We start from the raw sequence: 15,275 nt of genomic DNA, 5'->3' as shown, positions 1-15,275 counted from the left end.
AAGGAAACCTTGCTGTGCTTGGTCTTGCAGCACAGGCAAGCTGTGGACAGCACTGTGGACCTGATCTGACCTAGGGTCAGGTACAACTATTGAAAATGACCATATTGTCCTTGTGCCATTGACACTGGATGATGCACCGGGACATTAGCCTAAGACCCGTGCTACACACCCTTGCCAATAAGGGTTTAGGTGTTGGATGCCTGTGAGGGTGACTATATGTATATGAGAAAAGAAATGGAAAGAAATGAAAGAACACCGGAATGGTGAATATGGGCTGTAAGCCAAAGAAAAGAAAAGAAATGAGAAAAGAAATGGATTGCCTTACAGGTTAATCACAGAGGGCTGGTAGGGCTGACCTTGGTGATTGATGCAGGAGCTGAATGGTCCTCTCCGACAACTCAATGGGTGTATCGCGGGAAGGGGTTAGAAGCCCGCACTAGGGATACATGTATTGGGGATTGTAGTAGAACTGACCTGACTTAGTTGTATTGTTAGGTGGCTAATAATAAACTGGACTTGCACATTATGTAGGATTATATAGACTGTGGATTGTGATTGCATGTGCATGCATGATGATATGATTTACTCAAGAGCTCGATGGGGCTCACACTCTGTTATACATTGTTTTTCTTAGATGATTTTGCAGATCGATGCTAGTGTGGCCTGGAGAGTTATCTCGAGGAGGAGAGTCCTGGTTGTTACGATGATGTTGGTGTGGACCCCGATGGAGGTCATATCGATCCTGCGTACTTTCTCGGTGGTCATTGATGAAGACCGTTGAGGAGTGCTTTTGATGCTTTTTGTTTTGGGTACTCCTTTTTGTTTTGCTAGGAGTTTATCCCCGTTCTGACTATGGTCCGGTTGTAGTTTTTACTTCCTTTTATTTTTTTTGCGGTTGAGTATGCTCACCCTGTATATATTTATGTATGTAGTTCTATTCTTGACAGTTTGTTTTTATGGTCGTGGGTTGGTGGGAAATGTACAAACCTTTTTATGTATATATTATCTTCATTTCCCCGTATCACTATGCTTCCTTTATTTATTGAAATCGTAGTTTATCTGCAGCACTCTGATCTTGCTTTTGGTAAAGTGAATGAATGTGGTTCCGTGAATGTAAGCACTACTTCTAGATCCGTGGGATTTGGCGGATTGCCGTTATGTAATTCGGGTCACCGACCCAATCCTCTTAGGGGGTGGTTTGGGGTGTGGCAGAGCTTGGTATCAGAGCGTGAGGCTCTTCTTACATTCATGGAGTGCAGACTAGGACTAATAAGCTTGAAATAATAAAATATGTAATAATTAAAAGCTACAGGGGAGGTAGATGTAAATAAATAAAAGATGCATAAATTTCATTAAATAAAAGATAACTGTGACCAAGCCACTACATAAGTTTCATTGGTAAACTGAAAATTTAATAATTACATAGCTGATAAAAGAAACACTAAACTGAGTACATTCCAAAGAAAGAAAAGTACATGAGCATAATAAAAAGAAAAAAATATAGTCTGAATCACATAGCATGGACAGATGGGAACTGATCAAGAACTACTCAGTGGGAGGTAAGTCATCTGGAGGAGGCTGTGTCTGGAGAGAGTCAACTCTGTAAAATCTGTCCCAAAAGTCCAGACGCTGCTCCACAGAACCCACTCTACTCTCCAAGGAAGAGAAGCCCTGGTCCATCCTGGTGGCCATATCGGAAAGCTGAGTACCGAGGCTCTGGAAATGTGCCATCATCTGTGCCCAGTCAGAAGGCCCTGGCACCTGAGAACTAGTGGCCCCGGCTGCTTTATAGGAAGTAAGTCAGTAAACTGAGTGTCAAAGCCCTCGAAGTCACCCTGACCTATGCCCTGCTCCTCTGCATGTAAGCCCTGGGTGTCTCCCTCAATGTTTCCCATCTCCACACCCTGAATACCCTCACCATGGACATCTCCACCATGCATCTCTCCCTGGTCATCTCCACCATGCATCGCTCCCTGCTCATCACCAGGCATCCCTATCTACTCCTCGTCCTCTGGTGGATCCTCTCCAGGCACTTTCATCTTTAGTATGGACGTCTTGTCAATAGGCCTGGATCTGTTTTTCTCTGCATACTCGCCCTCTAATGGAACCCCAAAGTACTGGAAGACTGAAGTAAGGAACTTCCCAAAAGGAAGGTTCCCATCAGCTAGGTTCCTAGCATGGTAAAGCATCACCTGAAGTAAAAGATATGGAAAGTTTATGACGGGACCTCCCTTCCCAGCTCCCAGGAGACAGTATGTGATGTATACCCTCAGCATGGATATGCTGCCTCTGTTCCCACCCTTGGGATAAATGTAGTAGGTTACACACCTACTGATCACCCAAGCACTAGGCTTGTAAGAAGTCTCAGACCTAGGTGTGCTCTGTGACCCTGTCAATGCTTTGAAGACCATCCTCCTGGTCTCCAAAGAAAACATCTCTGAAATGTCCATCCGTGGCTGATAGTAGACCCTCTTTCCTGAGTCAGGTAAACCCAAAATCTCTGCTAATAGGGTAGTGGTCAGCCTAATATCCACTCCCTTCACCCTACTCTCCACTCCGAACTCCTAAGTACTAGAAGGCACTAGATTGCAGTAAAAGTATCGAACCAAGAAGGGATAGCATGGCTCGGTGGGTGCCAACATGGGGGTCCAACCCAAAATGTTGAACCTAGTATAGAGATTGTATTGATGAAAGTCCTCTACTCGGACTACCCGACCATTCACAATCTTTAGAGATTCAAAATTTTTCCACTCCTTAGCATGTTCATATCTAGAGAAGAGAAAATGATCGAAGTTGGGTTCCTCCGGAGAAGAATCATCACTAGGAGATGAAGGAGGTACTGAGGATGTCGAGGAATCCTCTAACTCAACCCGTAGCCGCTTCTGGGCTACTGATTTCCTAGCCATGCGATGACTTGTAGACATTTTCTACAAAAGAGAAAAAAATAACATAGTTAGGGCAAGAAAGTTTAGCAAAACCCCAGCCAAAACATTAGGGAAGCAAAAGAAAGAGTTAAAAATAGGAAAACAACCAAAAATCTTACCAAGGCACGTGTAGGTACATGAAGAACTTGAGGAAACACTAAGATTTGGTGTGGAAATGGTCCCCTCACCCTCCAAAGACTTTTCCTAGGTGTTTAGAGAAGTTTAGGAGAAGTTGGAATGCAAATGGGCCCCTCTCGGATTTAAAAACCTGCATTTCGATTCTCTGGGCGATGGCACTGGGCGATGTGGCAACGCCCAGAGACATTGCCCAGTGAAGGTAATTTTGCTGTTTTGGGCTATTTGCGTACAAAGACTTGAGAATTGACCATAATAACCTTAATGGGCATAAAAATATGAATTATCTTAATTAGTAAAAAAAAAATATATAATAATAATAATATAATAAAAGTAATAATAACTAATACTTTATAAACAAACACAACCTTATTAAACCCAAAGGGGTGGAATTTCTATTTGAGGGTTGAATAAAACACATAGGGACTTGGGAAATTTTGTTATATGTTTAAATAAAAAATATATATGTATACATACTTATGAGAATTGGTGTGTACAATATTAAAGTATTATGTGCGTGAATATCAAGATGTACGAACCGTGTGGAGTGTTGCTATGCAAAACAGAACATAGGTACATAGGTATGTTGGTATTTACCATGCGCAAGAGTGTAGATCTTACCCTATTCACAGACTAGGTCAGTTAAGAATAGGAATCTAAGAGGAGGTCTAACCACTCGGAATACCTAGACGCTAGGGTACCTCGAGCCAACCCAAGATTAGTGTTATAGAATCTTAGTCATTTAAATTCCAGTAGATATGTACTTAATTCTTCTAATTAAGTATGACCTGATACTTAGAATCATTTTCTATGACAGGACCTATTACCTCAGACAAGGCTGGAGACTCCAACATCATGATCTATATAAGACAGCTACGAGAGAGACTGAGACGGATACGAATAGTACTACCCCGAGCAGAGAACAGATTGGACTTTTATTTAGCCATTGCTACCATTAGTGGACCGGAAGAGCGAGACTATTTTATAACCTTAGCTGAAGAGGTAAGAGCGGACATAGAGTACCTACTTGCGATGGAGTTTGTGACAGGGAAGAGGTTGGAGATGCTTGCTTGTTAGACTAGGTAAATAATTAAAAGTCTTTTATTTAAAAATTTGAAATCTCTCATATAGTGCCATGCATAGCATATCGATACATAAAATGATTAAGAAAGAGAAACAAAATATTAAACCAAATAAAACATCACACTGTAAACCAAGACAACATATCTAATAACCCACCTTACTGGTGCGACTCATGAAACTCATTGGAACTGTGGACTAGATTTGTACCTACTCTAGCTAGGAAATAACTGTTGATCCATACGGATGATATTGGAATATTGAACACGCTCCTCTTTTCAGAGAAGCAACAATGGTCAACACCAGAAGAAGTTCTTGTGGTGGTCGCAAAGGAAAACAACCTCGAGTTGTACCGGAGGTTGAACTGCCTAACGGGACTAAGGCTCAAAACTCTGAAGCATCGGCTACTTCGTCAGAGGCACCAGCGGCTGCTCAAGCCACTGCTACTGCATCCCAACCAAATATGGCAGCTGGTGACGTGACTGCATTCATGACCACTATGATGCGGACCATGCAACAACAACAAGAATTGCTTGGTCAGATGTCTACTCAGTTTGCAACCATGATACACGAACGCGCTGCACCACCACCACCACCCAATCGGCCCATACTATTTCCACCACCTGTGCCTTAACATTTAGCAGAGAACTCTACCGCCAAGGTTATGGAAAGATTCAAGAAACTCCCACCGCCTGCATTTTCCAAAATAACTTCTGAAGCAATGCAGCCGAAACGGTGGATCAGTGCCCTAGAAAAGGCATTTGAAGTACTTGAGTGCAAGGACACACAAAAGATTATATGTGCGGGATACCAGTTGCAGAATGAAGCTGAAGCTTGGTGGAAGGCTACTAAGCCAAATCTGGAAGCCACTCATCCGAACCCCATGTGGGAGCAATTTAAAGAAGTTTTCTTCAAGAACTACTTCCCAGAGAGTTTCAGGGATAGAAAATAAGTAGAATTTATCGCACTGGTGCAAGGAACCAAGTCAGTGCTGGATTATCAACAACGATTTGAGGACTTGTTCCATTTTGCTCCAGAGCACCTGAAAGGGGAAGTTAGTAAGGCGAAGAAATTTGAGAAAGGACTCAAGACTGAGATCGGGTCAGTATTGTCAATCATGGACATTAGGGATTATGCTCAGATGGTCGACAAGGCGAAAACCATGGAAGATAGATTTAAGGAGAAAGAGAAAGAGAAAGCTGTGACGTCGTCCGTGGGCAAAAGGCCAAAAAATTTCCAGACCTATACCTGGCCAGATAAAGTTTACCGCGGAACCAACTCAGGCTCCATCTCTACTCCGTATCGTAGGCCGAACGTGGGTCAAAACCCTTTTCGCCCCACATTTAATTGACCTGCTCAATCGGCGATGAGCCAAGCGACACCAACAGCTTCGCCAGCCCGACCAACAACAAGTCAAGTGAGCCAAGCCTCAACACCTGCCGCTCCACCCTTTAAGTGTTACCAGTGCAATAAGGAAGGGCATATGGCCAGAGATTGTAAAATGTGTGGGTACAGCAACAACTCGTAGAATCAGCCCTATGCTAGGACTTTCCAGCCATGGGATAATCGAACGCGAGGAAAGGTGTTTGCAATGACGAATGAAGAAGCTGAGGCGAATCCTGATGTATTGACAGGTAAGTTGCTAAACACTACTAACTTATAGGGACTAATTGGCTTACTACATGTAACCTAAATTACCTACAAACCCTAGGTACCCTAATATCTCAACCATACCCGCACGAGTACTATTCAACTCGGGCGTGACCCACGCTTTCGTCTCCTCGATCTTTGCAAGTAAGATGAAGGATCAACCAAGAGACATTGGGCATGAGCTAGTAGTCAGCACGCCAACAGGGAGTGTCGTGAGCTTGAAGAAGGTCTATGACCCTTGTCAGATTGAAATTTGTGGGAAGAAACTAACCGCACGATTGATAAAGATGGATATAAATGATTTTGACGTAATCCTAGGCATGGACTGGTTGTCGGCCTATGGTGCAAACGTATTGTGTGTGAAGAAGAAGATAAGGTTCAATTTGAAAGATGGGTCAACTTTCACCTATCAAAGTGAACCCAAGAAGAAACCCAGGAGAACAACTTTGTCAGCCCTCCAGGCGCGAAAGTTGCTTGACGATGGATGCCAAGGCTTTTTGGCCACGGTAATAGACACGGAGCCAAAGATAAAACCATTGGAGGAACTGGAAGTCGTCAGAGAATTTCCTGATGTTTTTCCAGAAGATCTGACGCAGCTACCGCCTGACTTCAATAAAGAATTTGCGATTGATCTGATTCCTAGTGCAACACCGATATCCAAGGAACCATACCGGATGGCGCCAATCGAACTGAAAGAGTTGCTGGTTCAACTTCAAGACCTGCTGAAGAAAGGATTTATACGACCCAGTGTATCACCCTGGGGAGCACCTGTGCTATTTGAGAATCCCGACCTAAGATCAATTTTGGAGAAAACTCGTGCTCCTTGTAACTGATCGAATAGGTTATCGTTACATGGCAGCGGATATCGATTCTTGATGGTCAGCTTGTTCAACTCGTGGTAGTCCATACACATGGCACTGGGCGATGTGGCAACGCCCAGAGACATCGCCCAGTGGCTATTTTTGCACATTTTTAATTATTAAAAATGTGGGGACCACCCCCTTGACCATGGACACTCTTGAGTGATAGAGGGGACTTTGAGGGACCACCTCATATCCCTGGTTCACTACGGACCCCACCAGAGAACCCAAAACTGAATAGAATCAGTTCCAAAAATCAGTTTTTAAAAGAGGGACTGAAGGCAAATAGGCCTTAGTTGGCCTTAGGCTATAAATAGGAAGCTATGGGCTCATTTTAGAGCCCTTGGCAAATCTGAATCCGAAAGAGAGAAGAAAGGAAAGAAGAGAGAGAAAAGAGAGGAAGGGAAGGAAGAAGGAAGGAAAGGGGAAGGAAGGAGACCAGTTGCAGCCATTCCAGCCTACAACCGAACCTCCCTTAGCCATTTTCAGGTATAAAAATCCCCTGTATACCTGCTGCCTTTTGTTTCCTCCCTGTTCTTGCTGTGTTCTATACCCTGGGCAGCCCAGAGAAGCTAGGGTTTGCCCAATCTTGGTCCAGATCAGCCATGTAGACCTTGTGCATGGTAGATCTGGGTTTTTCTATGAAAATCAATATTGAGTTATGCTGCTGCCTTGGCCGAAATCTGGTTGTGCATGGTTGCACTGCCCAGATCCCCTCCTGGCTAGTGGATTGAAGCCCAGACTGCAAGCCAGGGCTGCAGAGACCAAACCCTAGGTGGTTGCAGCCCGGAAACCCTATTGAACATGCATATCCAGCCTTGCATGTGGCTGAATCCAAGATTTCAGGTTTGATAAAACCCTGAATACTATTCACCAGGGTTATTCGGGCAGCCACAGTCAGCCTGACTGGAACCCTGATGATGAAATCAATTGGACCATGATGTAGACCATTGCAAGGGCTACCCAGATCCCCAAACATGCAGAGGATCAAGTGTGGGCCCAACCCTGCAGGCCCCACCTTGGAAACTCAGCCCAAGGTCGATTCTGCAGGCACTGGGCGATGCACTGGGTGATGCAGTAAGGCCCAATGATGGAATCATTTAGAAATAAAGGGTAGATCTGTAATTTCCTGATGGCCTTGATCCCTGGACACTGTGGGATGTGGGAAATGACAAAAATGCTCTTCCCCCACATCTGTCCATAAATGAAAAATATTTTGAAATCCTAAGTGGGCCCCGGATGTGACTGTGCACTGCTGTGTTTGATTCTGCATCACTGACCTAAAGTGGACAGCAGTTGTTTGAGTTTAAAATAATAACCGCAAGCGTACGGGTCAATCGTAGCTACGGGTCGAACACGAGGAGGTCAACCTTGAATAAATTTTTACTTTTAATTAACGCGAAGTGTACAACTTACCAAATATGGAAACAACCTATATATAGAAACTACCAATTATGGAAACTAGCAAATATAGAAGCAACTAAATTACCAAAGATAACAAATTAAAAATAGAAACTAGGGCAACCACTAAGGTAATGGATGAATTAAAAATAAGAAAGTCACTTGGGAATGAGTTCCACCATGAGAATTAGGGCAGATCAATGACTAGCATATTAGGGCAAAGCATGCATACGGCCTAAGTCTATAAGATATGCGGCACGGCTCATATACGGCTAACATATCCTATGAAAACAATGCTCATACAACATACAATGTAAACAAAAAAAAAATACATGAACATAATGGTGTCACAATGGATACGGCTAACGAACATGTATATAGTTCCCCTTGGAATGACATACAAGCTGTGGGCGGTCATCCATCGTTAGTCCAATATTGATCATGTCCATTAATCACATAGACAATGCTAGCCATCAATTCTTTCTTCTCTCATGGTTTCACCCACTCCCAAAAGGAGAGGTTTAGCTAGCCATGAAAGCAATGAAGAGGGAAGGAAGGATTGATGGAGAAAAAGACAGAGAAATTATTAAAACTAAAATTTATAAGAAGAAGAACTTAGCTGATTCGAATAACTCCAATGAAGATGATTCCGTCACTTGAATCCCATCACTTGAAGCCGCATCCAATATTGAAGAACAAATTACCAAAGTGTATAATGAAGATTACACATATGATCGAAGGGATGGGGAAATAAAATTTATCCTAACAATGATTCTAAAAAAAAAAAAAATTACATATGATAACCTAATTACATAAGATCTAAAAACTAAAAATAAAAAGAAGAGGATGAAAGATCGGGTATAACGAAGAGGAACGGCACTACTGCTGCTATTATCATTCTAGAATAGAAAATTAAAACTGAAAAAGAAAAAATGAAGGACTGAAGGGAGAGAGCGGCTGGAGTGCGGTCAAGATGAAGATGGGTTTTATATGGGGGAGAGAGCTCGAGAAAGGGAGATGGGAAGGAGATAGGAGAGATGAGGGAATTTAAGAGGAAGTGGGAGAGAGAAGATATAGAAATCGAATTTACCAAAATAAAAGAAATACAATCCGAGAGAGAATCCGAGAGAGTTAGGAGAGAGATTAGAGAGAAAAGATATTTTTCTCATTTTTTTTATTATATTTTTTTATCCTAAATTCCAACTTCACTAAGAATCGTTTTTGGGCTATATCTTTTTATCCTAGGTCCAGATGGAACTAACCCGAGAATTAAAGTTACACCATTTTAAATTCCAGACAATATGAGCCCAATATCCGATATTTTTTGAAAGATTCTTGATTCTCCAAAATTACCGTTATGCCCCTATGCTTGATTTTTCTCTCTTCTTCTTCTTCTAAACTTGAATCGGCTCTAATCAAGTGACTTCCGATGTTGCGCATTGGAAAGCTAACCCGACTGAAGTCTTCAACCTCGTAATCTGGCGTTTGGCAGTCCAATTAGACATGTATTCTCCACTTTGACTAAAATGCCCCTAAACCTGAAAAACGACAAAAAGTACCCGAGTAGCACTGTTCAATGTGGTAAAATGAATGCTTTATATCCTAAGATTTCACACTTAAATGTGCTCATCAGATTCCCCCACACTTGAATGTTACTTGTCCTCAAGTATACAAAACAAAAACTAATCTAGAATGCAAAAATCCTAACTCACTTTCGTAGGAATCACGGTTGCACTTAGCATGTGCAACAAGCCTTTAAACCCCTAGGTTACCCCTAGTGGACGAGTTATGTTTCGTGAGTGTTTGCAGTGAATATACACACAAAATTCAATTTGTAAATCCATACTATAGCCAAGATAAGGAATGCAACCCCAAGATAATTTACTTTGAGATTTTCTAGATATTCCCCCACACTTGAACTTTATTATCCCACTCTGAGTTGGAGAATTATCATACATCTAACTTAGGGAGGTTTGGGGTCGGGTGAGTCACACTATTTTTCCTTGAGATTAGATCGAGTAGGTCATCAAGGCTACAAAAGATTTCAGCTCGGAACCTTGGTAGAACCTTTAAACATATGCACACTATCAATTTCACTTCGATTTCACTTTGCCATACATTTTCAAGTATTGAACTCAAGTTTCCCTCCACTACAATTGGCTTGAATGGCATGCAGGGCTTGCACCAGACACCCAAGTTACTAAGTAGTGTTGGAGTAGATTCTCAGTGCATATATCATGTGATTGCCACATTGTGGCTTTAGACATTGATGCAGTATGAGTTCAAACTTCTTTTTTTTTTTTTTTCCAACACACATTACTCCAATCCGTGCAATGTCTTGATTTCTTAAGCTTTCTAGGTGGCTCTTGTAGCAAGCTTTAGGCCAATTACTCTCAAACCAGACGGCTTTAAGGAATTAGGTGTAAAACACCCCTCGGGCTTACTTACTCAACTAAATAGGCTACAAGCCAAGACTAGATCAAAGAGTAAATAATTTTTTTTTTCTTGGCAATCAGCTATATCATGCAAGTATATCATTGTTCAACCTTAGCACCTAGCCAAAACTCATGTAAACAGGATGACTAACAAAATCGGCTCTCTTAGTAGACAACGTACTTTCAAAGAATTTAAAATCCCTTTGATCGGTATATTTCAATTCCCTCCTCAGTGTGGAATTTTTTATTACTTCAAAGTGTAGGGTATTTTGGATGCTCTCAAAGTCTTTCAGAAAAGTAAACTAAAGAGGCTACACACTCGCACTCAAACCAAAGTAAAGACTACAATTCAATGAAATCCCCCCCATACTTAAATGATGCAGTGTCCTCAATGCATGAAAAAAAAATAAAAATAAGGACAAAGAAGAGGGGGCGGGCATACCGGATATGATCATGGTGGCTCAAAATAAGGAGGTGCATGAAAATCCATGACCTCGTAAGAATGTGGTGAAGAAAGTGGTATGAGAGAGGAATTAAAAGATGTGCTAGAGATTGTAGAGTATGTACGCTTACCTGGATCAAATATTACAGAGCCTCCATTGTGTTGTTGGGACAACACCTCTTGTTCCTTTTCAGGCGGTTCCACTGGTGGTGACTTGGGAAGAGAAGTAGACAGATTACCATCTAGCTCAACAGGTGGTGGCTTGGTCCACAATTTAGAAGGCTCTCCCCCATACTTGGATTGAGGCAAATCCTTTAGACATTGATTAATACCTGTGTTAAGAGCAGTTGTAACCAAATCAGGTGGTTCAAAAATTAGATGCACGTCTTCATCTAAGCATGGTTGCTTTCCCAATCGAAAGACATTAAAATCACAAGATGCATTCCCAAAAGACAGCTTCATCAGACCATTCCTACAATTGATCAGAGCATTGCTAGTAGCTAAGAAAGGTCTACCAAGGATAATTAGGATTTGACCTTTGATATTGGTCACAGGTTGGGTATCTAGGACTATGAAATCCATGGGAAAAAGAAATTCCCCAACCTTTAATAACACATCCTCAATTACTCCCTTGGGAGTCTTGACTGATCTATCTGCCAATTGTAATGTGACAGATGTAGGCTTAAGGTCTCCTAACCCTAATTGTTGGTACACTGAATATGGCAATAAATTGACACTAGCTCCTAGATCAAGAAGGGCATGGTCAATTCTAGTGTTACCAATCATACATGAGATAGTTGGGCAACCAGGATCCTTATACTTAGCCACTATCTGTTGTGACAGAACTGAGCTCACATTGGCAGTCAGGAAGACTTTCTTAGGTACATTGATTTTCCTTTTCTGAGTACACAAGTCCTTGAGGACCTTTGCATAGGTAGGTACCTGGGAAATAGCATCTAAAAGAGGGATGTTAACTTACACACTTTTTAAGACATTTAAAATTTTTTCAGTTATTGCATCCTTCTTGTTGCTTTTAAGCCTATTGGGAAATGGAGCCTTAGAGACATAATTCTTCTCAGGTGGCTCTTCATGTTTCTCTTCATTAACCACTATAGGTTCATCAGACGAACCTTGGATAGGGGGCTGGTCATTCACAACTATGGGAGGGTCATGTGGGGCACTTACAATGGGTGATGGATGGAGAACATTCACAACATCAATAGGAGGCTCAGAAGTTAAAGGAGTTGGTTGAATTGGAGCCTCTTGTTGGTTCTCACGTCCACTCCTCAGAGCATATATGGCATTACATTGACGAGAGGGTTCTGAGTGGTGTGGACTCTGATGGATAGAGTTCAACTGAGTGTGAGGTGGATAGGGCATAGAGGTCCCAGGGTTCGGATCTGGTTGACTCGCCACCTTACCGTTTTCCCTTTCATGGAGAGTATTGGCCAGTTGAGAGATTTGCCTCTCCATGTTATGTTGGCTGGTCAGGAATGTGCTCATGAGGAGCTCCATACTCTTCTCAAGGGAATTTAACCTAGTAAACTCATCACTATTTTTCAAAAATTCAGGTGGTTGCTAATTCATCATTGGGGTTAGATTATTGGGAGGGGAGACAAATCTAGGGTTAGTCTGCTGGGGAGCAAACTAACCTTGGATTGGAGGCTGGAATGTAGATGAACCAACTTGATTGGGATCTTGGTTCCATGAGAAGTTAGGGTGATTTCTCCACCCAGGATTATAGGTTCCACTATAAGTATTGTTCATTACATGCACACTCTCATAGCTTCCATGCCCATTACACCTATTATGGCACTCATCCATCACATGTGATGAGGATTGGTATCCACTACACAAAGGGGTGGTCTGATAAACCTGATTTATCAGGGAAGGTCCCTTGGTCACTATGGCTTCCAGTCTTCTAATAAGACTGTCCAACTGAGCCTCTTTGGCTGCAGTTCCCTCTACCAAAAATCCATCACCGGAGTTTTCATTTTCTTGAGTGGATTTCCACTCTCTGGTCTTGTCCGCTAAGTCAACCAAAAACTCCCAAGCTTGATTTTCATCGGTGAATGATGTGAATCCAGTTGGGCACATGGATTCCACCAACTGCTTGGTTTGATAATCTATACCCTCATAGATGATGTGGCACAGATGCCAAGTATCTAGGCCATGGTGAGGACACTCTTGAAGAAGGTTGTTGAATCTCTCCATGAATTTAGAGAAGGATTCGTTTGGCACGTATGCGAACTGCAGAATATCATTCCTAATCCTATTGGTCTTATGTAAGGGAAAGAACTTCTTTAGGAAGACAACTATAAATTGATCCCATGTAGTTATTGAGTCTCTAGGCAAACCATAGAGCCACTTTTTAGCTTGATCCTTAAGTGCAAAGGGGATGAATCTCAACTTAATCGCATCATCAGTCAATTGTTGCATCTTAATGAGCACACATACCTCCTCAAACTCCCTAAGAAACAAATATGCATCTTCGTTAGCTACCCCATGAAAGTGGGGCAACATACTAATGAAATTAGATTTAAGCTCGTAATTATTTCCTTAGGCGGCGGGTAAACGAATGCATGAGGGTTGTGCAGTCCGTGCGGAATAAAAGCGGTCCCTAAGGGTCATAGGTTGCCTCTCTCCTTCCTCACCCATAGTTGGAATCTCAACTCGTTCTATCCGGTTCTTAAAATTCCTCTCCCAAACAAGCATACAAAAGCCACAATCCGAAATTTAAAGCACAAAGCTCTTTTTTTTTTTTTTTTCTTTTAGATTTTTTTTAAAAAAAATTTTATTTATTTATTTATTGAAAACACTACGAATCAATTAAAATTGGAAACTAAACAAGCGTCACCTCCCCGGCAACGGTGCCAAAAACTTGTTTGAGTTTAAAATAATAACCGCAAGCGTACGGGTCAATCGTAGCTACGGGTCGAACACGAGGAGGTCAACCTTGAATAAATTTTTACTTTTAATTAACGCGAAGTGTACAACTTACCAAATATGGAAACAACCTATATATAGAACTACCAATTATGGAAACTAGCAAATATAGAAGCAACTAAATTACCAAAGATAACAAATTAAAAATAGAAACTAGGGCAACCACTAAGGTAATGGATGAATTAAAAATAAGAAAGTCACTTGGGAATGAGTTCCACCATGAGAATTAGGGCAGATCAATGACTAGCATATTAGGGCAAAGCATGCATACGGCCTAAGTCTATAAGATATGCGGCACGGCTCATATACGGCTAACATATCCTATGAAAACAGTGCTCATACAACATACAATATAAACAAAAAAAAAAATACATGAACATAATGGTGTCACAATGGATACGGCTAACGAACATGTATATAGTTTCCCTTGGAATGACATACAAGCTGTGGGCGGTCATCCATCGTAAGTCCAATATTGATCATGTCCATTAATCACATAGACAATGCTAGCCACCAATTCTTTCTTCTCTCATGGTTTCACCCACTCCCAAAAGGAGAGGTTTAGCTAGCCATGAAAGCAATGAAGAGGGAAGGAAGGATTGATGGAGAAAAAGACATAGAAATTATTAAAACTAAAATTTATAAGAAGAAGAACTTAGCTGATTCGAATAACTCCAATGAAGATGATTCCGTCACTTGAATCCCATCACTTGAAGCCGCATCCAATATTGAAGAACAAATTACCAAAGTGTATAATGAAGATTACACATATGATCGAAGGGATGGGGAAATAAAATTTATTCTAACAATGATTCTAAAAAAAAAAAAAATTACATATGATAACCTAATTACATAAGATCTAAAAACTAAAAATAAAAAGAAGAGGATGAAAGATCGGGTATAACGAAGAGGAACGGCACTACTGCTGCTATTATCATTCTAGAATAGAAAATTAAAACTGAAAAAGAAAAACCGAAGGACTGAAGGGAGAGAGCGGCTGGAGTGCGGTCAAGATGAAGATGGGTTTTATATGGGGGAGAGAGCTCGAGAAAGGGAGATGGGAAGGAGATAGGAGAGATGAGGGAATTTAAGAGGAGGAAGTGGGAGAGAGAAGATATAGAAATCGAATTTACCAAAATAAAAGAAATACAATCCGAGAGAGAATCCGAGAGAGAATCCGAGAGAGTTAGGAGAGAGATTAGAGAGAAAAGATATTTTTCTCATTTTTTTTATTATATTTTTTTATCCTAAATTCCAACTTCACTAAGAATCGTTTTTGGGCTATATCTTTTTATCCTAGGTCCAGATGGAACTAACCCGAGAATTAAAGTTACACCATTTTAAATTCTAGACAATATGAGCCCAATATTCGATATCTTTTGAAAGATTCTTGATTCTCCAA

The sequence above is a fragment of the Telopea speciosissima genome, chromosome 8, assembly GCF_018873765.1.
Source record: "Telopea speciosissima isolate NSW1024214 ecotype Mountain lineage chromosome 8, Tspe_v1, whole genome shotgun sequence".
Lineage (NCBI taxonomy): Eukaryota > Viridiplantae > Streptophyta > Magnoliopsida > Proteales > Proteaceae > Telopea > Telopea speciosissima.
This window is presented reverse-complemented; position numbering follows the sequence as displayed.